The following is a 24,734-nucleotide window of genomic DNA, read 5'->3' on the forward strand; positions in this document are numbered from 1 at the left end:
TACTTCCTTTGGTTCCAAGCATAATTCCCCTCCTTTGTCCCTGAGAGGTCCGATTCTTTCCCCAACTACCCTCACCAGTCATTTCACCAGAATGCATTTTTTATAATTGCAAAGTCCTGAGACTGAGAGCAGATAGTTCACATTTGAGGCGTTTCAGTTCTTTGAGAGATGAATGCCTGCCGTGTTTTACAAGGTAAGTTTCACAGGTTCAGCAATGATGAGATTGGTGGGTTTTGGAAATTGAAAGTTAAACGTGAACAGTTTGTGGGACTATTTCATTTATCATTGCCGTCTTGCGGTGTGGCACAAGGTGTGGTTTTATGTTCTGATAAAATCTGTATTTATAATACAAGGATTAGATGGTGTAAATTCCCAGCAGGTTTGGCAGAATCTGTGGACACGCATCAAATTCTAAACACTTCCATGTGTCACCTGTGTTCCTGAAGTATACTGATTATTGCGTTCAAAAAAACTGATAAAAGCTTTTCAAAGCAGCTGTTCCATCTCCAAGTGTTATTAAATATTAAGGAATCACATTATCTCACAGCTATGTGGCATTTACACTTCCCCAATGCTTGAATAATATTCTGCAACTGCAGTCATGGAGAAAGAGATAAAATTCGGGACAAATGTTGTTTTCAGAAACTTATGTTAGATCAATGTCTGCCACATGGCTAAGGTTTTCAACAGAATTATAATTCTAGAAAACAAGGATTTAAACTGCAATCAGAATGCAAGGTTTGATATTCTAGGCTGGTCACATTGGTCATGAGCAGAGTTTCTGGATTGTAGGAGTTAACATGTTCATTTCATATACAATGAGCTCCCCGATTCAAAATCAGGTCGAAACATAATCAAAATTAATTTTTTTTTAATTTTCCCAGATTCTAGATCGCTGTTGCATATGAACTGGATTGGAGCAGACAAAATGTTAATTTGTTCTTCACCATTTATTGAACAAAATGCCCTCAGCAAAGTCGCCACTGGCATATTGTTGCTTTTCTGCTTCCACACTCACGGTGCAGCTGATGCAGGCTAGATTGATGAACCATGGCAAATTGAGCGATGTTACGGTTAGATGGTGGCAAAAGTGCCGCAGTAAGGTACTCTGGGCTCACATTTTCTGGTTAATGTTTCAGCCATTTCTGACTGAGATATGGAGACATTTCTTCACTCAAAGACTTGTGAATCTTTGGAACTCTTTGACATATTATTGTCACATGTATTAGCATACATTGAAAAGTATTGTTTCTTGCGCGCTGTACAGACAACGCATACCGTTCATAGAGAAGGAAACGAGATTGTGCACAATGTAGTGTTACAGACATAGCTGGGGTGTAAGAAATTGAATTAAAGCATTGTTGGAGAGTTTCAAAGAGTTAGAATGAAGTTTTAGAAGCACAGAACAAGAGGAAAAGATAGAATTAGAAGGTATGCTGGGCATAGCTTGCAAGAGGTCGCCTCGCTCGGGCGCCATCTTGCATCAATTCCGTAGCCGCACAGAGGTCTGTGGATCTTCAGTTGATGAAGACATTGAAGGTTGAGGTGGAGAGTTGTTGGAATCTAAGTGAATGAAGGGCTGTCGGGATAAGCTGGGAAATTGGGATTGAGGTTGTGGATCTGCCTTGATTAAGTCGTGGAGGAGGCACAATGGGTCATGTGACCCAATTCTACTCCATTGATTCTGTTCACTGGCAATACCAGATACGGCAGCAATAGGTTCTGCTGGTAGCGTTGATGAGTTCAGTGCAGTAGTGATGTGGAGTTGCCGGCGTTGGACTGGGGTAAGCACAGTAAGTAGTCTCACAACACCAGGTTAAAGTCCAACTGGTTTATTTGGTAGCACAAGCTTTCGGAGCACTTCCCCTTCATCACGTGAGTCACCTGATGAAGGGACAGTGCTCCGAAAGTTCGTACTACCAAATAAACCTGTTGGACCTAAACCTGGTGCTGTGAGACTACTTAAAGGGCAATAATATTAGTTGAAGCGTGTGATCGAATCTCATCACCGCTATATGTCCAGTTAATTAAATTTACGAAATACCTTTGTTGTCACACGAATTCCATGCAACTCAAATGTAAATTATTGTTGGCAATTGACGGGTTTTGGAACCAGTTTCCTTGAATCATTGTATCCCAATGTTTCCGTGGTGTTGTGATTGTCACATTCGCCTCACACGCGAAAGGTCCCCAGTTTAATCCCTGCAGAAATACTTTTCTCATAAAGAGAAATGGTTGGACGATCGAAACAGACCTGACCGCATCTGCAGAGAGAGAATAGAGCCAAAGTTTCAAGCCTGGATGACCCTTCGTTATAGCGACAGACTCGAAACTTTGGCTCTATTCTCTCTCTCCAGATGCTGTCAGACCTGCTGAGATTTTCCAGCATTTTTCTATTTTTGATTCCGGTTCCAGCATCTGCAGTATTTTGCCTTCACAGAAAAAATCCAACCGTTTTTAATTTCTGAGGGATTCGATTAGTGGAATTATTTGCTCGTTTGTCACTCAACATGAACTGACCTGCTGAGATTTCCCAGTATTTTCTGATTGTAAAGTCAAGAATCACTCAACGAAAGGGAAAAAAAGGAATTTCTGTGATAGAGCACAAGGGAGGATCGATTACATGACACCAGGAATGGTGGACAAAGCAACACTGAGCCAGTGATAGTGGAACCTGGGTGGTCTAGTGGTTCATAGTCAATGTTTCCACATTGATGATGATGCCTGCAATTGATGATAAACTGTTAACTAAACGGCACTTTGCTCAGCACGTACTGAGTTTCTGGAGTCGAAAGTATTTGAACATGAAGGAACAATACATAATTTGTTTCAGTTGGCAATAAGATGTTGGAATGACTGTTTGACAATGTCAGTAGCGAAAGTGACCTGAAATGAAGCGGTGGAGACAGAGATGGTTATCAACGAATTTCAAATCTCTGATATTAGCTTTCCTGGCATGCCGTGGTCAGGTTTCATCGCCATGTTCCGCGTTAGAGCCCCAGGCAAGTAGTAAACAACTTCTTATTTAACTCTCCATTAAACGAAAACACGCCTCAGTGTCTGTTGAGGGAGAAACAAGATTAATCCGCAACTGGATGAATTGTATCAGAGCTGGAAAAATCAGAGATGTAACAATAACAATAAACTCTGAAGAAGAATAAGACGGCAGACATTTATCACAAAAGCAACTGACACACATGTCAACTTCTTCCTCTTTCAAGTCTCATCGATTAACTCCTGGTTCTCCACCTCGGATATTTCCACATCCATTAAATATCACCCACCTGAAAATTTAACCTCTTCTTCTCTCCACTGATGATGGTACACGAACTCCGAGCTGGGCGCAGGAATTGGCTCCATAGCTCAGTGGTTGGAGGAGATCGGGTGTAAGGTTGGACAGTTTAAAGTTTATTTATTAGTGTCACAATTGAGCTTACATTAACACCGCAATGAAGTTTCTGTGACAATTACGTCGTCGGCAGAACCGGCACATTCTCGGATAAAATTGACAACTAATTTAGCATGGCCAATGTACCTAACCAGCACATCTTTCACTCTGTGGGAGAAAGAAGGAGCACCCGCAGGAAACACACGCAACACGGGGAAAACATGCACACTATGCACAGACAGCAACCAATGCCTGGAATTGAAACTGGGCCCCTGGCGCTGTGAGGCATCAGTGCCACCATGTTGCCCAAAAAGATATTCTCTTGTTCATAAACTGAGAAAGAGCAGATAATGTTTGTAAAGGTGACCTAGTTCTTTTGTAATTAATTAGAAATGAGCGTCGCTGGCTGGCCAGCATTTATTGCCCGTCCTGGTTGCCCTGGGACAGTTAGGGTCAAACACTTTGCTGCAGCTCTGGAGTCAATGTAGGCCAAGACGGATAAGGGACGGCAGGTTTCCTTCCCTGAAGCACATTACCGAACTCAATGTTTTTTTTTTCCGACAATCGACAATGGTTTCATTGTCATCAGTAGATTCTTAATCCCAGATAGTTTTTATTGAACACAAATTCTACAAGGTGCCGTGGCAGGATTCAAAAGCGTGGCCCCATAAAATTGGATGAGTTTCTGGATAAATAATCTCGCGATAATACCACTAGGCCATCCTCCTTCCGAATATAAGCGTTTATCTTGAGAGATTTGGGTGTGTTTGTACAAGGAACGCAGGAAGAGAGCATGGTGGTGCAGCAAACAATAGGAAGGGAAATGACATTTTGGTCTTTATTGCCAACAGATTGCTGAATAAGAATAAAAACACCAATTTACATTGATACAGGGTTTTGTTGGGAGCAAGTGTGAAATATTCGGTGCAGTTCTGATATCCACAATGCTTTGTTTTCAGAAAAAGGCTACCCTTCCATTGGAGACGGTCCACTGGGTAGGTTCCTGTGATGAGAGAGTTCTCCTGGGATGAGAGGCTGGGTAAATTCGGCTGAAGTTCCCTGGAGTTTAGAAGACTGAGGGGCAATCTTATTGAACCTACAGAATACTGAGACATTGATTCCCAGTCTCAGATGAGGACTCATCGCAGAACTGACACACAAACACATTCAGCCAAGACTCTAATTCTTAACTTTAATTGCATATTTGAAATGAATATATATTATACCATGTGATATGTATGATATGAATATTCATCAAATAAATAATGTTGACAACACCTGACAACAGTCGAGCGGCAACACGCGAGAAATATTTTTATTGTTGCCTAGGTTCACAAGCCGGAACTGCGCGACAATGAATGGTTATGGGGAAAATGAAAGTACAACCACCGCCTCTGGATGGTACTGAGCCACCAACCATTTGCTTAAAGTCGAACGCAATAACGAATTCCGACACTTAGACGAAGACACACTATATTAGGGTGTCAGCGAGTGCTGTATATATCCAACCCCAATTCTCTTTTTTAAAAACATAGTCGAGAACTACAACATGACCACATCGTTTACAATACTATGCAAGCCCCTTTGACTACTTTACTCCCCACAGTTTTGCAGCGATTTAGGGGTTTCCCGCTTCTCCCAACATGGGAAAGGGCCGTTTGATAGAGCAGAAAGGGACAAACTGTTTCCACTGACGATTGTCAGTAACCAAATAATTGGGACTGAAGGTAATTTATGAAAGATCGATTTGTATTCATGTAACGCCTTTCCCGGTTGGTGGACGTCACAATGCGCTTTGCAGCCAAAGAAAGACAGTCACAATTGAAACTAAGGCAACAATTAGACAAGGAAGGGGGCACTCGGATTTGAACCGAGGGCTGTTTGATCTGCAGTCAAAATGTCTACCACTGGGCTATATCCCCTCAGCTGTAAACTAGTGCTCGGGATCCAGCATAGTCTTATTAAGTCGTGGAGGGGGATTCAGTGGTCAGACTGCATCCCGCTTTGTCTCAGCGTTATTGGTTTCTGAGTGAAGTCGGAGAGCTTAGCGTTTAAGTTAGCGAGATGTTTTCTTGTGATTTGGCTGAGATTTGGATCCAGGACTAGGAGATGTTTGTGTCAATCTAATCGATAAAATCTACCCCATTGTCACACAGATTTGACCTTGTATCCCCATCTCTATTGGCAGCGCTTTGCAGCCTATCACTGTCCTTCACTATCTGTGTTTGTTCTTGAACTGTTGCCCATGTGACATTTCCAATTCGGACACAAATATAGATCGAACTCCACTACTTCTGACAGAGCTGTTTTCGATCAGGAAACAACTCAGGTTTGTGAATTAGATTAGCAAAAACTTTAAATCTTGGCATATCGAAGCCGATCTATGACCCTGAAAGTGCCAGATCCTAAGCACTGGACCACCAGGGTTTCATTCTCCTGGTTCTCCCATAGACTGGATATAGGAACATGCACAGTGCCAATTATTCACAGTCGCATTCTCCTTCCAGTCTTGCGCACGTTGTTCAGCTTTGAAATTATTCATCTTTTCACATTAGCTTCCAGTGTGATGAAAGCAGAGCAGTGATAAGCTGAAGTTTTTCAACAGATTTACCACAATAAGGTTTATAACAAACATTACTCTTTGAATGTGGTGAGCCACAGTGAAATTTAATGCAGTAGAAGGTAACTCACTCATTCTGACTGTAGGTACCAGCAATTGCAATGTAAATATGATGTCGAGATACGGGGTTGGACTGGGGTGGGCACAATAAGAAGTCTCACAGCATTATGTTAAAGTCCAACAGGTTCATTTGCTCCGATAATAAAATCAATTTGCTTTATTTTATCAGCGCCCCGAAAGCTCCTGACTCCAAATAGACCTGGTGTTGTAAGACTTCCTAATGTAAATATGAATTGTTGTGGGTAATTGACAGGATTGTGGAATGGGGCAGATTTGTCCTTCTTCCTGTTCAACCTGCCACAAGTATCGCTCCCGTTTTCGACCAGGAAGCAATGCCCACTCTCCTTAATTCATGTGTTGCACGAGAGCAATGAACCATCATTCCCTAACCGTGAATCGAACCCAAACCATGGCAGTTAAAGCAGCGAATTCTATCGACGAAACCAACACGGAAATTGAGCTGACCTGAGCATTATTGAGCAATTGTGGGTGTGTGTGTGCGTCTGTGATTTGGGAGAAAGGTCACGTGCTCTAGGGTAATCCTTGATGAATGAAGCCACCGACCTCTTCATCGCTGAACGTTTTGTGTTCTTGAGCAATCGTCCTCTGGGTCTGATGCAGTGAGACCAGGAGAGTAACTCACTGCACCGTCCGCAATGTGATTGCGGTGCGATTTGCTGAAAGCTGTTAATTTTACAAAAATAATCTTTTTGCGAATTGTAAATGAAATTCCCTTCAGTGCCCGGTAAGAATTCGCACAACACCAGGTTAAAGTGCAACAGGTTTGGTTGAAATCACGAGCTTTCGGAGCGCAGCTCCTTCATCACTCACGCTGAGTATTCATCACATTTTTCTGTCTTTGAATGAAAGCAATAGATATCTCGTCAATTCCCGTGTATCCTGAGTGGACGACACTGATTTCCACAGTACACTGCTTTAAATGTTTGTTTTCAATGTGAAATTCGGTGGTTTGATTCCATGTGAAGCATTTAAATTTACACTCTTCCGGGAATATGGTGACATAGTGGTAAAATGAGTGGAGTTTGAATCCTGTGGCCCAGGCTCACAGGTCACGATTCCACCGCAGTCTAGAACTGAAACGGAACTGAAAGCTCGTCTCAGTAATGAAGCTTTGTTTTCTGATTGTCATGAAAACACATCTTGCAGAAGGAAATCTGCCATCCTTCTCCTTTCTGGCCTCCATGGGACTCCAGAGGAAAGGCAGTGTGATTGACTCTTAACTGCCCTCTGAAATGGCCCAGCAAAATACTCAGTTCAGAGGGAAACATGGATGGACAACAAATGCTGGCATTGACAACAAAATATATATTGCATCAGCAGCATTTTAAGAAATGATTAATTCTCATTTTGTTTCATTTCATTTCAAACAGGGTGACATAGTCTGGTGTCTTAATATTTTAAACCTCAACCTTTCAACTGTTCAAACAGGTAAGATTCAGTCAGAGAAAAGTGAACCACTGTGATCCAAAACAAGGAATTGTATTTGCTGCAAATCCCACCTCAAAACAGAAAATATTGGAAGCACTCATCGGCTTCAACAGCTTCTGTGGAGAGGGAAAGAGAGTGAATGATTCAGGTTGCTGACCTTTGACCCTAACTGGAAACAAGTAGTGATTGAATGGTTTACAAACAAGTACAGAGTCAAGGAAAATAGAGAGGGAGAGGAGGAAAGAACAAACGGTCTTCTGATAGGATGGAAGGCTGGAGTGATTGAATTACGATGGAGATGATTATTGTTCCCACTGACACAATCTCGCAGATCTGGGTTTAAATCTCATAATAAATAAGAACAAAACCTCTCGCTGAGTTCAGCGCTGAATTCCCCGCCTTCCAGTGAACTGGAGGTAGTTTTCAGTCAGAAACCCACAACTGTGAGATAAACAACGCAGAAAGCAGAAAGACTCAGTTTGAGCGGTGACACTTCTGGAAGGACGGAGATCTGGAATTCACCCAGGAATGAGGCAAAGTTTAAAAGCAATGTCGCCCAACGTGGGGCTCGAACCCACGACCCTGAGATTAAGAGTCTCATGCTCTACCGACTGAGCTAGCCGGGCACATGGAGTAACCTGCTTTCCATAACCTAAAATGCATGGAGACAAATACGGTTTTTCCATCTGGTGTCTCAGCTTGTTCTGATTTCAAAGTTTACAATGAATCGACCGACAGAATCCCCAAGGTTCCTATCCATTCCTCTCAATCATCAATTACACTATTCACATCTTCCAATTCTTAGCTTCACCTCTCCCAAATATTCCTACTCCTCTTACATCATTCACCTTATTATTCTTTGTTCTTAATAATTTAGCCAGGGGTGGGGGGAACTCAACATTTACACTGTCAAACTGTTTCCCAGTTTCAGACTTTTCAATAAGATCATCTCTGATTATTCTAAACTCCAGAGCGAACAGACTCATCCCACTGATTCTCTCCTCCCAGGAGAAACGCAGAAATCAATCCAGTGAACCTCGGTTACACACAGACAGCGAAATAATGGACAGAGCACGGAGCAAAAGATGTCAACGTAATACAAACATAGTCAGTGAGTCTGAGGGAGATATATAGAGACAATGAAAAACAGAAATAGCGAGTGCTGTACACATCCACAATCCACGAATGAATAACAATATACATACAGCCAGCTGTCTCAACCAACAAACATGGGGTCCTCTAAACTGGTGAACAGAGATAAAGTGAATGGCCACAAGCATATTAACCTTTTAATGTCTTGATTTTCTTGTGTGAGTGTTGTGTTGATCGATTGCCTGCACTGTGTGCTCAGGTTCTCAAACCAAATCCCACATAAACCAATCCCAACGTTTGCACTGAAAATACATTTATAAAACCTATGACTTGTCCAATACGAAATAACAGCTGATTGAGGGATCTAGCCCGGCATGTGAACCCGAGATCGCTCACATGTTTGTAGATGTTTACGCCCCAGGCCCAGTCATACCCCTCGACCAAGGAGCCACTGCTGCGGATGTTGTTCAATGAAAATATTTCCATTGACACCCAAAGCTGCTCAGACTTCTGCAGTGAAAGGTGAAAATGCTGGGAAAACTCAGAAAGCCAGACAGCTTGTGTGCACAGGAAAACAAATATTATATTTTAGCTCCATAACCTTTCATTGGGAATTTTTAGAAATGTGGGAAGTTTTAAACAAGTGTTATCCAGCCGCATAACAAGAGGGTTTGAGGCCTCTTGCTGGGTGTAAATCAGGAGAGATTAAATGAGGGAAACAAAGAATTTTAAAGTAATTACACCACAGAATGGGGCCATTCCTCAGTCCCTTACAGGACTCAGTTGTGTTGTGGATGAAGGGGAACCTGTGGATGTAATGTACGTAGATTACATTGGAGCCACAGTGATGAGTTGGTGGGTTTTGAAAATTGAAATTTACACTTAGGAACAGAGAATTCGGAGCAGAAGTGGGCAAATTCAGTGCTTCGTGCCTGAACCGTCATGCAATCAGTTCATGACTGATCTCTCCCTGTTCTCAAATCCACTTCCCTACCTGTTCCAATATCCCCTCATCCCTTTTATTATCAGGAATATATCTGTCTCTTTCTTGAAATCATTTAATGATTCAGACTCAACCGCGCTATGCGGCAATGCATTCCACAAATTCACGACCCTCAGTGAGAAGCAGTTCCTCCTCATCTCAGTTTTAAATCGACCACCTCTCAACCTATACATTTGACATAGTGTTCCCGATTGCGCATAGGAAAAAAGATTTTACTTCCTTCAATCCTATTTAGAATTTTATATACCACGATCACTGCAGCATCTTGTGGGAGTATTTCACCTCACTGTCGATTTCATGTCCCAGCAAGCACAATCGGTGTTGTCATTAGCTGAAGCAGTCACTGATGTTCCATCCAAACTGGACACATTAAGGGATATATGGTAAGTCATTTTGACAAACACAGTTCACCCGTGGCCCTGGGAGTCCAGTGGGTTGTATTCAGTACTCCCCAGTGTTGTTTGTTTTCAATTCCCGCTCAGAGAACGATTATTTATAGCTCTCAGCAAACTATTTAAAAATAACCTGATTTACTACCTGATCGAACGCAGATCGACTAATGTCAGCCGAGTGAGTTTTGCAAGTCTACATCACAGCTGGAAATGTCACATGTGCAACAGGTCAAGAACAAACACAGTAGCAGAAAGATAGTGATGGGCTGCAAAGCGCTGACAATTGAGATGGTGATGGAAGGTAACATTTGGATGGTAAAAAGGTCAGATTTTGGCGTTCACACTGAATTATTCAACTTTCCCCTCACTCTGCAACGAAAATATTTGGAAAAGGTTCTCTCTCGTTTCAAACAGTCGGAAGTGAAATTAATAACTGGAAGTGGAATGTCTGTTGTATGTTGTCACTGATTGAATGTATCACTGGGGTGGAAACAGAAGGTGCGATATTGCAACAGAGACTTGCTTGTTGTGAATGTAGTCTGGCCTGGCGCGAAAAATAAAGCAACACGTGCAGTGTGTGGAAAGCAAGTTGTAAAACAGGCGAAAAGCAGCTGGTTAGAGTCTGACACTTTCACTGCTGTTTCGATTGGTCGTCTGGTAATGGAGAATTGTTGCTCTCATCCAAACCGTAAAATCAAATGTCAGTTATTGCCTTGTGGAACATATAAAACACAATCTCGCCTCATGTCCTGAAGTGAAGACTGAGCAAATTCAACAGGAGGTTTTTTCTTGTCATTTCTGGCAGGATGTTGGGAACCAGACAAGGTTAAGGGGAGTTTAAATGGTGCTGGTCCTTCACTGCAGCTCATTCTGTTTCTGACTGGATGTGATTCCTGCTTGTTACAGAGTTCAGGATAAATTGATTCAGTGAAGGAGCAGGCTCAAGCCAACTGATGGACTGTCGCAGCTCCATTGCTGCTAATTTCAATAACGATACCAGTAAAGGACACAACTGCTTGCATGGTAACGTAGCCGAGTAATCTAAGCCAGTGGCTGAAGGTCCAGTCTTTACGGAGTTGTTGTGTTCGACTGCAGCCACTGCCAGAATGGGTTTGAGTTTTGGTCCCTGCAGTTGAAGTCCAGCATTTCAGATTGAATGCAAGCGTTTGTGCCCTGTCGTTGTTGGCATGAAGAAAGAGGAGCGACATACCAATGTAAACAGTTGTTGAGGTAAAGGAACGAGTGTGGAAGGACTAGAGCAAATTATCGTGGATTCTGGAATCGGAAACAAAAAGAGAAAATGCTGGAAAATCTCACCAGGTCTGGCAGCATCTTTAAGGAGTGAAGAAAGCTGACATTTTGAGTCCAGATGACCCTTTGTCAAAGCTGGGAGGAGTGGAGCTGCTCCGATGGAGAATACAAACGGGAACACCGGTTGAATGGCTGTCTGTCGAAATAAACAGCAGGATTGCAAACATTGAGACTGCAGTCGCGGGCCAGGGGATGGATTGGGATTTTCTAACTGAGGTTCAAATCCTGTCATGTGCGCTTCCCGTCATTCCTCATTGTGAACTTTTTTTTATTTGAAAGTTATTGGAAATGAAGCAATGGGTGCAGAGATGATCAACTCACTCCATATTTGTCACATCAGCGTCACTGAGGGTCCAGTGATCAGCGTCGGCGCCGTGACGCGGTTTCGATTCCCAGTCACGGAGTGAATAAATTTTTGTTCATTTCTTCATTCAATAAAAACAGCGTCCGTGAAGGGAACAACAAGCTAAATCTTCCAGCTGGATGAACTTGTATCAGAGCTGGAAAAATCAGAGGTGTAACATTAACGATAAACACTGAAGAAGAACCACATGACACACACAACATACATGTCAAGTACATACACAATACACATGTCAAATCATGTCACTTTCAACTTCTGTCTTTTAACTTCCGGCTCTCCACCTCAGACATTTCCACATTCATCAAAAATCTCCGTCCTCAAACCCCATCCTGGTCCTCAATCCACGGATAATGCTGCACTTAGTGGCAGGTCTTTGCAGCATTTGGCTCCATAGCTCAGTGGTTAGAGCACTGGTCTTGTAAACCAGGGGTCGCGAGTTCAATTCTCGCTGGGGCCTACGGGCAAAATTTAGCTGATAGAAGCTGTCGGAAAGGGGAAGAGAGTCTAAAAGTCAAACAAGAGATAAGTCGAGGTTCAGATCGGGTGTGATTTTGGAAAGCGAAAAGATATGTCCTTCTTCGTAAAAAAATCGAAAGAGCAGGACATATTTGAAGAGCTAAAAAAGGTTAGTGTCGATATTGAGAATAGAATAGATGCGTTTGTACAAGGAATGCATAAAGCTGGCATGTAGGTGCAGGCAATGATTGGAAGGAAACTTACATTTTAGTCTTTATTGACGGCAGACTGGAGTCCAAGTATAACGAGGTGTTGCTGCAGTTGTACAGAGTTTTGTTGAGACCACATGTTGAATATTCTGTGCAGATATGATATTCACATTTAATAAAGGGTTTATTTGCATTGGAAACGGTGCAGATAAGGTTCAGCAGATGATCCCTGGGATGACGGAGTTGTCGTATGATGAGAGGCTGAGTAAATTGGGCTGGAAGTCTCTGGAGTTTGGAGGAATGAGAGGCGATTGCATTAAACCTACACAAGTCTGATTGGGTTTGACAGGGTGGAGGCTGAGAGATTTCTTCTGCTTGTCGGGAAATCTAACCCAGGGCAGTACAGTCTCAGGAAAATGGGCTGATCATTTCGGCCTAAGATAAGGCGAAATTACTTCACTGAAATGGTTGTGAATCTTTGAAATTCCCTATGCCAGACAGTTATGGAAGCTCCATCATCGAATACATTTAAGGTTGGGATAGACAGGTTTCTGGCCTCTCGGGGAATTCAGGGATATGGGGAGCTGGTGAAAAACTGAGTTGTACCCCAGGATCAGCCATAAGAAGCTATTTTATTCAAATAACCAAGAACTTTAAGGAAACAAGTAAAACATGTTAATTAAGGTACTGCCCTTCATTGACTGGAAAGTGCTTTGTGACGTCCGCTGGTCGGGATAAGTTCTATATAAATGCAAATATTTCATGATCTTCAATCCTAGTCCACTGTTACTGAGCCCAGTCAGTGGGAACAGTCTGTCCCTCCCTGCTCTATCAAACGGCTGTTTTCCATGTTAGAAGGGATGAACCATTACACCACAACAACACTGTGGGGTAAAATAATAAAATATACATGTTTAGATTTGTAAACGATGCCATCATTTGGTCTTTCTGTGTCAGGTTTGGTGAAAATTGAATTGGCGTCTAACTTGCAGCCAACACGCTGTCACCCTGATTTAGGATGCCATGTAAACTCCATTTTCGTCAGTCTCTGTGGCGCATTTGGTTAGCGCGTTCGCCTGTTAACCGAAAGGTTGATGGTTCGAGACCATCCAGGGACGGGGCTTTCACTTTTTTTCCCTCTCCATCTGCTTTCATTGTCTCTCGGTTTTTGAGTGCCACTGAGTCCTTGGGCAACACTAAAAAAAAACTTATCGTGTGTTTCTGCCTCTACTGTTAGCCGACGTTAGTTTATTGAACATTTATTTCCAACATCTTATTTGTAACAATTTATATATTTCAAATATTATTAAACTCAATAACTGAACTCGAAACTTTAACCTATGTTTGATCTTGGGTTTCCATTTTCCTGCACACTCCCCTTCTTTCTCAGATTTCTCAGGAATCCGTCTGTCGCAACCTGAAATGTGTTCAATAAGGAAAATACACAGCAAGTCGGCAAAGATCAGTGGAATGAGGACTGCGTTAAACTTTCACCAGAATGCTGCTTTTATAATTGCAAAGTCCTGAGATTGAGAGCAGATAGTTCACATGGGAAAGGGCTGTTTGATAGAGCAGATCGGGACACACTGTTTCCGCTGACGAGGGTCAGTAACCAAAGGATTAGGATTAAAGATAATTAATGAAAGACCGACTTGTATTTATGTCGCGCCTTTCCCGGTTGCTGGACGTCACAACGCGCTGTGCAGCCAATGAAAGACAGTTCCAATTGAAAAAAAAGTATCAGCTAGACAAGGATTGGAACCGAGGACCTCTTGATCTGCAGTCAAATGCGCTACCGCTGAGCTACACCCCCTCAGTCGCAAGCTGGTTCACGGGATCCAGCATATTCTTATTAAGTGTGGAGGGGGATCGAGTGGTCAGACTGCATCCCGCTTTGTCTCAGAGTTACTGGTTTCTGAGTGAAGTAGGAAAACTTCGTGTTTAAGTTAGCGAGATGTTTTCTTGTGATTTGGCTGAGATTTGGATCCAGGTCGAGGAGATATTTGTGACAACCTAATTGATAAAATTTACCCCATTGTCATACAGATTTGTATCCCCATCTCTATTGGCAGCGCTTTGCAGCCTATCACGGCCTTTCACTATCTGTGTTTATTCTTCAACTGTTGCCCATGTGACATTTCCAATTCAAACACAGAATTATAGATCTAACTGCACTGCTTCTGACAGAGCTGTTTTCGATCAGGAAGCAATTCAGGTTTGTTGAACGGATTATGAAAAACTTTAAATCTTAGCATATCGAAGCCGATCTATGACTCTGAAAGCGCCGAATCCTAAGCACTGGACCACCAGAATTTCATCTTCCTGATTCTCCCAGAAACTGAGTACAGGAATATGCACAGTGCCAATTACTCACGGTTGCACTCACCTTCCAATCTTGTGCACGTTGTTCAGCTTTGAAACTGTTCATATTTTCACATTCGCTTCCAGTGTGATGAAAGCGGAGCTGTGATAAGCTGAACCTTTTCAACAGATTAACTACAATAAGGTTTATAACAAACATGACTCTTTGAATGTGGTGAGCTGCAGTGAAATTTAATGCAGCAGAAGATAGCTCACTCATTTTGACAGGAGGTGCCAGCAATTGCAATGTAAATATGATGTCGAGATACGGGCGTTGGACTGGGGTGGGCACAATAAGAAGACTCACAGCATCATGTTAAAGTCCAACTGGTTCAATTGCTCCGATAATAAAATAAATTTGCTTTATTTTATCAGCGCCCCGAAAGCTCTTGATTCCAAATCGATCCGGTGTTGTGAGACTTCTTAATGGAAATATTAATTGTTGTGGGTAATTGACAGGATTGTGGATTGGGGCAGATTTTTCCTCCCTGCTGTTCAACCTGCCACAAGTATCGCTCCCGTTTTAAATCAGGAAGCAATACCCACTCTCCTTAATTCATGTGTTGCACGAGAGCAATGAATCATCATTCCCTAACCGGGAATCGAACCCAGACCATGGCATTGAAGGCGGCGAATTCTAACGACTCGACCAACAAGGAATTTGAGGTGTCCTGAGCATTATTGAGCAAGTGTGCGTGCGTGCGTGTGCATGTGTGTGTGCGTGTGTGGGTGTGTGGGTGGGTGCGTGCGGGTGCGTGTGTGGTTTAGGAGAAAGGTCTTGTGCTCGAGGGTAACCGCTGATGAATGAAGCCGTCGACCTCTTTATCGCTGAGCTTTTTGTGTTCTTGAGCAATCGTTCTCTGGAGCTGATGCAATGAGGCCAGGAGAGTAACCCAGTGCACCTTCTGCAATGTGATTGCGGTGCGATTTGCTGAAAGCTGTTAATTTTATAAAAATCATCTTTTTGCGAATTGTAAATCAAATGCCCTTCAGTGCCCGGTAAGAATTCTCACCAGCTAAAAGTGCAGCTGGTTTATTTGGAATCTCTAGCTTTCGGAGCGCAGCTCCTTCATCACTCACACTGAGGATTCACCACATTTTTCTGTCTTTGAATGAATGCAATCGATATCTCATCAATTCCCCGGTATCCTGAGTCTCTGACACTGATTTCCACAGTGCACTGCTTTAAATCTTTGTTTTCAATGTGAAATTAAGCGGTTTGTTCCATGTGAAGGATTTACACTTATACCCTTCGGGGATGATGGTGACGTAGTGGTAAAATCAGTGGAGCATGAATCCCGTGGCTCAGGCTCACAGGTCCCGATCCCACCGCAGTCTAGATCTGAAACGGAAGTGAAAGCTAGTCTCAGTAATGAAGCTTGTTTTCTGATTGTCATGAAAACTCATCTGGACCTTTTGCAGAAGGAAATCTGCCATCCTTCCGCTTTCTGGCCTCCATTGGACTCCAAACTCAAGTCAATGTGATTGACTCTTAACTGCCCTCTGAAATGGCCCAACAAAATACGCAGTTCAGTGGGAAATAGGGGTGGATAACAAATGCTGGCATTGACAATGAAATATATATTGCATTAGCAGCATTTTATGAAATGATTAATTCTCATTTTGTTTCATTTCATGTCAAATAGGGTGACATATTCTGGTGTCTCATTATTTAAAACCGCAGCCCTTTAACTGTTCAAACAGGTAAGGTTCAGTCAGAGAAAAGTGATCCACTGTGATCCCAAGCAAGGTATTGTAGTTGCTGCAAATCCCACCTCAAAACAGGAAATGTTAGAAGCACTCATGGGCTTCAACAGCTTCTGTGGAGAGGGAAAGAGAGTGAATGATTCAGGTTGCTGACCTTTGACCCTAACTGGAAGAAATTTGTCATTTAATGGTTTTCAAACACGTACAGAATCAAGGAAAATAGAGAGGGAGAGGAGGAAAGAACAAACGGTCTTTTGATAGGATGGAAGGCTGGAGTGATTGAATTACAATGGAGATGAATATTGTTCCCACTGACACAATCGCGCCGATCTGGGTTTGAATCTCACAATAAATGAGAACAAAACCTCTCGCTGAGTTCAGCGCTAAACTCCCGCCTTCCAGTGAACTGCAGGCAGTTTTCAATCTCAAACCCACAACTCTGAGATAAACAACGCAGAAAGGAGAAAGACTCAGTTTGAGCGGTGATGCTTCTGGAGGAACGGAGATCGGGAATTCACCCAAGAATGGGGCAAAGTTTAAAACGATGACGCCCAACGTGGGGCTCGAACCCACGGTCCTGCGATTAAGAGTCTTATGCTCTACCTACTGAGCTCGCCAGGGACATGGATCAGGTTGGTTTCCATAACCTAAAATGTATGGAGACAAATGTTGTTTTTCCAACTGGTGTCGATACTTGCCCTGATTTCAAAGTTTACAATGAATTTAAGACTTACCTGGATAGTCACATGAGCAGCCTGGGAATGGAGGGATACAAACGATTGGTCTACTTGGACCAAGGAGCGGCACAGGCTTGGAGGGCCGAAGGGCCTGTTTCCTGTGCTGTACTGTTCTTTGTTCTTTGAATCGACCTACAGAATCCCCAAGGTTCCTATCCCTTCCTCTCAATCATCAATTACATCATTCACATATTCCAATGCTTCGCTTCACCTCTCCCAAACATTCCGAACTCCTCTTACACAATTCACCTTTTTTTGTTCATAATAAACTAGCCTGGGGTGGGCGGAACAGCCTCTCAGCATGGACACTGTCAAACTGTTTTCTAGTTTCAGACTTTTCAATAAGATCACCTCTGATTGTTCTAAACTCCAGAGCGAACAGACTCACCCCGCTGAATTTCTTCTCCCAGGAGAAACGCAGAAATCAATTCAGTGAACCTCGGATGCACAGAGACAGCGAATGAATGAAGACTGCAAGGATCAAAATCGGTCAACGTAATAAAAACACAGTCAGAGACACTGACAGATTCTGAGGGAGATATATAGAGACAATGAAAAACAGAAATAGCGAGTGAGGTACACATCCACAACCCATGAATGAATAACAATATACACACAGCCAGCTGCCTGAACCAACAAACAAGGGGTCCTCTAAACTGGTGACCAGAGATCAAGTGAATGGCCACAAGCATATTCACCTTTTAATGTCTTGATTTTCTTGTGTGTGTTGTGTTGATAGATTGCCTGCTCTGTGTGCTCAGGTTCTCAAACCAAATCCCACGTAAACCAATCCCACCGTTTGCACTGCAAATACATTTACAAAACCTTTGACTTTTCCAATACGAAATGACAGCTGAATGAGACCTCTTGCTTGGCCTGTGAACCCAGGACCTCTCGCAAGTTGGTGATGTTAACACCCTCAGCCCGAATCATACCCCTCGTCCAACGAGCCGCTGCTGGCGAAGTTGTTCAGTGAAAATATTTCCATTTCCATTCAAAGCTACTCAGACTTCTGCAGTGAAAGGTGAAAATGCTGGAAAACAAATCTCATATTTTAGCTCCATAATCTTTGATTACCACGGGGAATGGTTAGAAATGTAGGAAGTTTTAAACAAGTGTTATCCAGCAGCACAACAAGAGGGGAGGCCTCTGGCCGGGTGTAAATCAGGAGAGATTAAATGAGGGAAACAAAGAATTTTAAAGTAATGACACCACAGAATGGGGCCATTCCTAAGTCCTTTACAGGACGCAGTTGTGTTGTGGATGAAGGGGAACCTGTGGATGTAATTGGAGCCACAGTAATGAGTTGGTGGGTTTTGAAAATTGAAAGTTACACTTAGGAAATAGAATTAGGAGCAGAAGTGGGCTAATACAGCGCTTCGAGCCTGAACCGTCATGCAATCAGTTCATGACTGATCTCTCCCTGTTCTAAAATCCACCTCCCTACCTGTTCCAATATCCCCTCATCCCTTTTATTATCAGGAATATATCTGTCTCTTTCTTGAAGCCATTTCATGATTCAGACTCCATCGCGCTATGGGGAAATGCATTCCAAAAATTCACGACCCTCTGCGAGAAGTAGTTCCTCCTCATCTTAGTTTTAAATCTACCGCCTCTCAACCTATACATTTGAGCTGTTCTTCTCGATTGCCCCATGAGAAGAAACATTTCGTCGACGTTCAATCTATCAATTCTTTTTAGAATTTCATATACCCCGATCACTTGTGAGGCACGACTTGCCCTTCACAGATTCGTGAAGGGCAAGTCGTGCCTCACAAATTTGATCGAATTTTTTGAGGAGGTAACTAAGTGTGTTGATGAAGGTAGGGCACTTGATGTCATATACATGGATTTTAGTAAGGCGTTTGATAAGGTCCCCCATGGTTTGCTTATGATGAAAGTGAGGAGGTGTGGGATAGAGGTAAAGTTGGCCGATTGGATAGGTAACTGGCTGTCTGATCGAAGACAGAGGGTGGTGGTGGATGGAAATGTTTCGGATTGGAGGCAGGTTGCCAGCGGAGTGCCACAGGGATCAGTGCTTGGTCCTCTACTCTTTGTGATTTTTATTAATAACTTAGAGGAGGGGGCTGAAGGGTGCATCAGTAAATTTGCTGATGACACCAAGAATGGTGGAGTAGTGGATGAAATCATAGAAATCATAGAAACCCTACAGTGCAGAAAGAGGCCATTCGGCTCATCGAGTCTGCACCGACCACAATCCCACCCAGGCCCCACTCCTATATCCCTACACGTTTACCCGCTAAGGTGTTGTAGGCTGCAAAGAGACATAGATAGGATGTAAAGTGGGCTAAAAATGGCAAATGGAGTTTAACCCTGATAAATGTGAGGTGATTCATTTTGGTAGGACAAATTTAAATGTGGATTACAGGTTCAAAGGTAGGGTTCTGAAGACTGTGGAGGAACAGAGAGATCTTGGGGTCCATATCCACAGATCTCTAAAGGTTGCCACTCAAGTGGATAGAGCTGTGAAGAAGGCCTATAGTGTGTTAGCTTTTATTAACAGGGGGTTGGAGTTTAAGAGCCGTGGGGTCATGCTGCAACTGTACAGGACCTTGGTGAGACCACACTTGGAATATTGTGTGCAGTTCTGGTCACCTCACTATAGGAAGGATGTGGAAGCGCTGGAAAGAGTGCAAAGGAGATTTACCAGGATGCTGCCTGGTTTGGAGGGTAGGTCTTATGAGGAAAGGTTGAGGGAGCTAGGGCTGTTCTCTCTGGAGCGGAGGAGGCTGAGGGGAGACCTAATAGAGGTTTATAAAATGATGAAGGGGATAGATAGAGTGAACGTTCAAAGACTATTTCCTCGGGTGGGTGGAGCTATTACAAGGGGGCATAACTATAGGGTTCGTGGTGGGAGATATAGGAAGGATATCAGAGGTAGGTTCTTTACGCAGAGAGTGGTTGGGGTGTGGAATGGACTGCCTGCAGTGATATTGGAGTCAGACACTTTAGGAACATTTAAGCGGTTATTGGATAGGCACAATGAGCACACCGGGATGATAGGGAGTGGGATAGCTTGATCTTGGTTTCAGATAAAGCTCGGCACAACGTCGTGGGCCGAAGGACCCGTTCTGTGCTGTACTGTTCTAATTTCTAGTTCTAAAAACTCCAGCATGTTGTGGGACTATTTTACCTCAGTGTCGATTTCATGTCCCAGCGAACTCAATGGGTGTTGTCATTAGCTGAAGCAGTCCATGTTCCATCCAAACTGGACATATTAAGTGATGTACGGTAAGTCAATTTGAAAAACACATTTCACCCGTGACCCTGGTTGTCCAGGGAGTTGTGTTCAGTCCCACCCCACTGTTGTTTGGTTTCAATTCCCGCTCAGGAAACAATTATTTATTGCTCTCGGCAAACTATTAAAAATAACCTGATTTGCTATCTGATCAAAAGCAGATCTACTAAAATCAGCCGAGTGAGGGTTGCAAGTCTCCATCACAGCTGGAAATGTCACATGTGCAACAGGTCAAGAACAAATATAGGAGCAGAAAGACAATGATAGGCTGCAAAGCGCTGACGATAGAGATGGTGATGTAAGGTAACATCTGGAAGGTAAATCGGTCAGATTTTAGCGTTCACACTGAATTATTAAACCTTTCCCTCACTCTGCAACAACAATGTTTGAAAACGTTTCTGCCCAGTTTTGAACCGTCGGAAGCGAAAGTAATAACTGTGCGTGGAATGTCTGTTGTCTGTTATAATGGACTGAATATATCACTGTGGTGGAAACAGAAGGTGCCATTTTGCGATAGAGACTTACTTGTGGTGAATCATCCAAACCATAAAAACAAATGTCAGTTATTGCCTGGTGGAACATATAAAACACAATCTTTCCTCGTGTCCTGAGGTGAAGACTGAGCAAATCCAAAAGGAGGTTTTCATGTCATATCTGGCAGTATATTGGGAACCAGACAAGGTTAAGGACAGTTTAAATGGTGCTGGTCCTTCACTGCAGCTGATTCTGTTTCTGACTGGATGTGCTTTCTGTTTGTTCGACAGTTCAGGATGAATTGATTCAGTGAAGGAGCAGGCTCAAACCGACTGATGGCCTTTCTTAGCTCCTTTGCTGCTACTAAATTTCATTAACGTTTTCAGTAAAGAGCAGGATGGTTATGGGGTAGCGTGACGGAGCAATTTAAACCAGTAGTTAGGTCCCATCTCTGTATAAGCTGTGGGTTCAAATCCCGGCATTGCTCGAGTGGGTTTAACTTTTGGTCTGTGCAGCTGAAATCCAGCAGTTCAGATTGAATGCAGGAGTTTCTGCCGTGTTGTTTTTGGCCGGAAGAAAGCGGAGACACCGACCAATGGAAACAGTTGTTGAGGTAAAGAAGCGCATGTGGAAGGAGTGGAGCAAATTATTGTAGATGCTGGAATCGAAAACAAAAAGGGAAAATGCTGGAAAATCTCATCAAGTCTGGCAGCATCTATTATGAGAGAAGAGAGCTGATGTTTCGAGTCCAGATCACCCTTTGTCAAAACTGGAAGGAATTGAGTTGCTCCGACAGAGAATACAAACGGGAACACAGGCTGAATGGCTATCTGCCGATATAACCACAGGATTGCAAACATTGAGACTGCAGTCCCGGCCCAGGGGGAGATTGGGATTTTTTAACTGAGGCTCAAATCCTGTCATGTCCGCTTCCCGTCGTTCCTTATTTTTATTGAAAGTTATTGGAAATGAAGCAATGGGTACAGAGATGATCAACTCACTGAAAATCTCTCACATCAGCGTCTCTGAGGGTCTAGTGACCAGAATCGGCGCCGTGACGTCGTTTCAATCCCCAGTCACGGAGTGAATAACTTTTTGTTCAATTCTTCATTTAATGAAAACACGCCTCAGAGCGTCTGTGAAGGGAGCAATATCTAAATCTTCCAGCTGAATGAACTTGCATTGGAGTTGGAAAAGTCAGAGATGCAAGTCTAGGATGCTACCGGGACTTGATGGATTGAATTATAAGGAGAGGCTGGATAGACTGGGACATTTTTCCTCTGGAGCGTCGGAGGCTGAGGGGTGATCTTAGAGAGGTCTATAAAATAATGAGGGGCACAGATCAACTAGATAGTCAATATATTTTCCCAAAGGTCGGGGAGTCTAAAACTAGAGGGCATAGGTTTAAGGTGAAAGGGGAGAGATACAATAGCGTCCAGAGGGGCAATTTTTCACACAGAGAGTGGTGAGTGTCTGGAACAAGCTACCAGAGGTAGTAGGAGAGACGGGTACAATTTTGTCTTTTAAAAGGCATTTAGATAGTCACATGGGTACGATGGGTATAGAGGGATATGGGCCAAATGCGAGCAATTGGGATTAGGTTAGGGGTTTTGAAAAAAAAGGCGGCATGGACAAGTTGTGCCGAAGGGCCTGTTTCCATGTTGTTCACCTCTGTGACTCTATGACTCTATGACTCCATGTAACAACAACGAAAAACTCTGAAGAAGAATCACATAACAAGCACAACATACATGGCAGATACACACACAGCACACATGTATAATCATGTCATTTTCAAGTTGCGTCTTTTAATTTCCTGCTCTCCACCAAATCAAAATCTCCAGCAGATCAAAAATCTCCGACCTCAAACACTATGCTGTTCCTCAATCCACTGATAATGCTGCACGTAATGGAAACGACTTGCAGCGCTTGGCTCCGTAGCTCAGTGGTTAGAGCACTGGCCTTGTAAACCAGGGAACGTGTGTTCAGTTCTCATGTAGACCAAGCTTAGTTGAAAGAAGCTGTAGGATCGAGTCCAACAGACTGGGAGACAAAACAGGAAGCTTTTATGAGTGAAGGGGCAGATCAGGTGCAAACTTGAAAAGCGAAAAGATTTTCTTCGTAAAAAAAACAGAAAGAGTAGGATATATTTGACGAGCTGAAAAATATTAATGTTGATATTAAGAATGGAATAGATTCGTTTGTCCAAGGAATGCGTGACGTTAGCATGTAGGTGCAGCAGATAATTGGAACGGACATTACATTTTGGTCTTTATTGCCGGCAGACTGGAGTCCAAGAATAACGAGGTGTTTCTGCTATTGCACAGGGTTAGTTGAGACCACATGTTGAATATTCTGTGCAGATGTGATAGTCAAATTTAAAAAGGGATGTGCTTGCATTGGAAACGGTAAAGAGAAGATTCACCAGATTGCTTCCTGGGGTGAGGGAGTTGTCCTGTGATGAAATTCTCTGGAGTTTAGAAGAATGAGAGGCGATCTCATTACACCGACACAGCTCTGAATCGGTTTGATAGGATAGAGGCTGAGAGATTGTTTTTTTTTCTGCTGGTCGGGGAATCTTACCCACTGTGGCACAGATAAGGCGCTGATCATTTTGGGCTAAGATAAGGAGAAATGACTTTCCTCAAAGGGCTGAGAATCTTTGGCATTCTCTGTACCTGACAGTTATGTATGCCCCATCATCGAGCACATTTAAGGTTGGGATGAACAGGTTTCTGGTCTCTTGGGGAATTCAGCGATAAGGGGAGATGGTGGAAAAACTGAGTTGTAGCCCAAGATCAATCAAGATGGTATTGAATAGCGGAACAGTCCCGATGGACTGAGTGGTCTGCTTCTTCTCCTATTATTCATGATATAATAAAAGCAGAAAGTGCTGAAAGTTCTCAACAGGGCTTGCAACAAATGTGGAGCAAGATATAGAATTAAGTTTCCGAATGCAATATGACTCTTTGCAAACCAGTAACTGATTGCGAGTTACAGCAATTAGCACAGCATCGAGAATGGGAATTGAATTGGATCCAGGCAGTGAAACGCTGAATTTAAAGTGCCGCAGGATTTCTGTTGGAAAAATGTTCAGGAAAGTTGCTGCCAACTGAAAGGGAGGAGGTTTGAGATCTTCCTGCGCCAAATAGACTCCCTCTATTACTGGTTCTACTTATGTTCCCAATATTGATATACTTTGTGTCCTTCTGCATCAGGGAAATACTGTCCAAACTTTGCCAGTCTTGCTGATATTCACTAAGTTGTCATACAAATCGATCGATGAATATTCATTTCAAATAAAACGAGATACATTGGATCATGCTTCTGTATATTTCCAACCTATTAGAAATATGGGATTCACAGTAACTGATAGAAATTGATGCTATAGTTGAAGATATATAACTGGAACGCAACATCACACCGAGTGAATCCACTGTCTGTTTAAATGTTGATCAGTGAAAATTTCAACCATCCACTGCTGTGTAACACACGGCCACTGAGTCAAATAGCAATAGCCAGTCAAAAAAAGCCTGTATCAGTCAACTTTCTCGCAACTTTCAAACTTGTTGTTATTCTCTGTACCATTTGCCTTGAAGTATATGAATAAGTGAACGCAGTTTGTGATGGTAAAAAATGTGTTCACCCCCTCTGGGAACTGAATCACATTGATACACAGAGGAACACACACAGACACCGAGAGTGACAGAGGGCGGACAAGACACAAACACCCATAGATCAAGGATGTCACCAACTGGGTTCAGTTTTCTTCCATTTCTGGCTGGGGCTTTGGTGAATTCTAGCTGATGAACAGAAATGAAGGAATGCGAAGTGAAGCAGGAAAAACAGATG

General features: G+C 43.0%; 3 non-coding genes across 3 annotated transcripts; 2 read left to right on the plus strand and 1 right to left on the minus strand.

The window, feature by feature from the left end:
• Window positions 1-8,070: 8,070 nt before the first annotated feature.
• On the minus strand, window positions 8,071-8,143 carry trnak-cuu (transfer RNA lysine (anticodon CUU)). The gene has a single exon. It is a non-coding gene; the product is annotated as a tRNA-Lys (tRNA).
• Window positions 8,144-12,063: 3,920 nt separating this feature from the next.
• Window positions 12,064-12,136, plus strand: trnat-ugu (transfer RNA threonine (anticodon UGU)). Its single transcript has one exon. It is a non-coding gene; the product is annotated as a tRNA-Thr (tRNA).
• A 1,252-nt stretch (window positions 12,137-13,388) lies between these two features.
• trnan-guu (transfer RNA asparagine (anticodon GUU)) lies at window positions 13,389-13,462 on the plus strand. The gene has a single exon. It is a non-coding gene; the product is annotated as a tRNA-Asn (tRNA).
• Window positions 13,463-24,734: the final 11,272 nt, after the last annotated feature.

Source organism: Mustelus asterias, chromosome 30, assembly GCF_964213995.1.
Source record: "Mustelus asterias chromosome 30, sMusAst1.hap1.1, whole genome shotgun sequence".
Taxonomy (NCBI): Eukaryota; Metazoa; Chordata; class Chondrichthyes; order Carcharhiniformes; family Triakidae; genus Mustelus; species Mustelus asterias.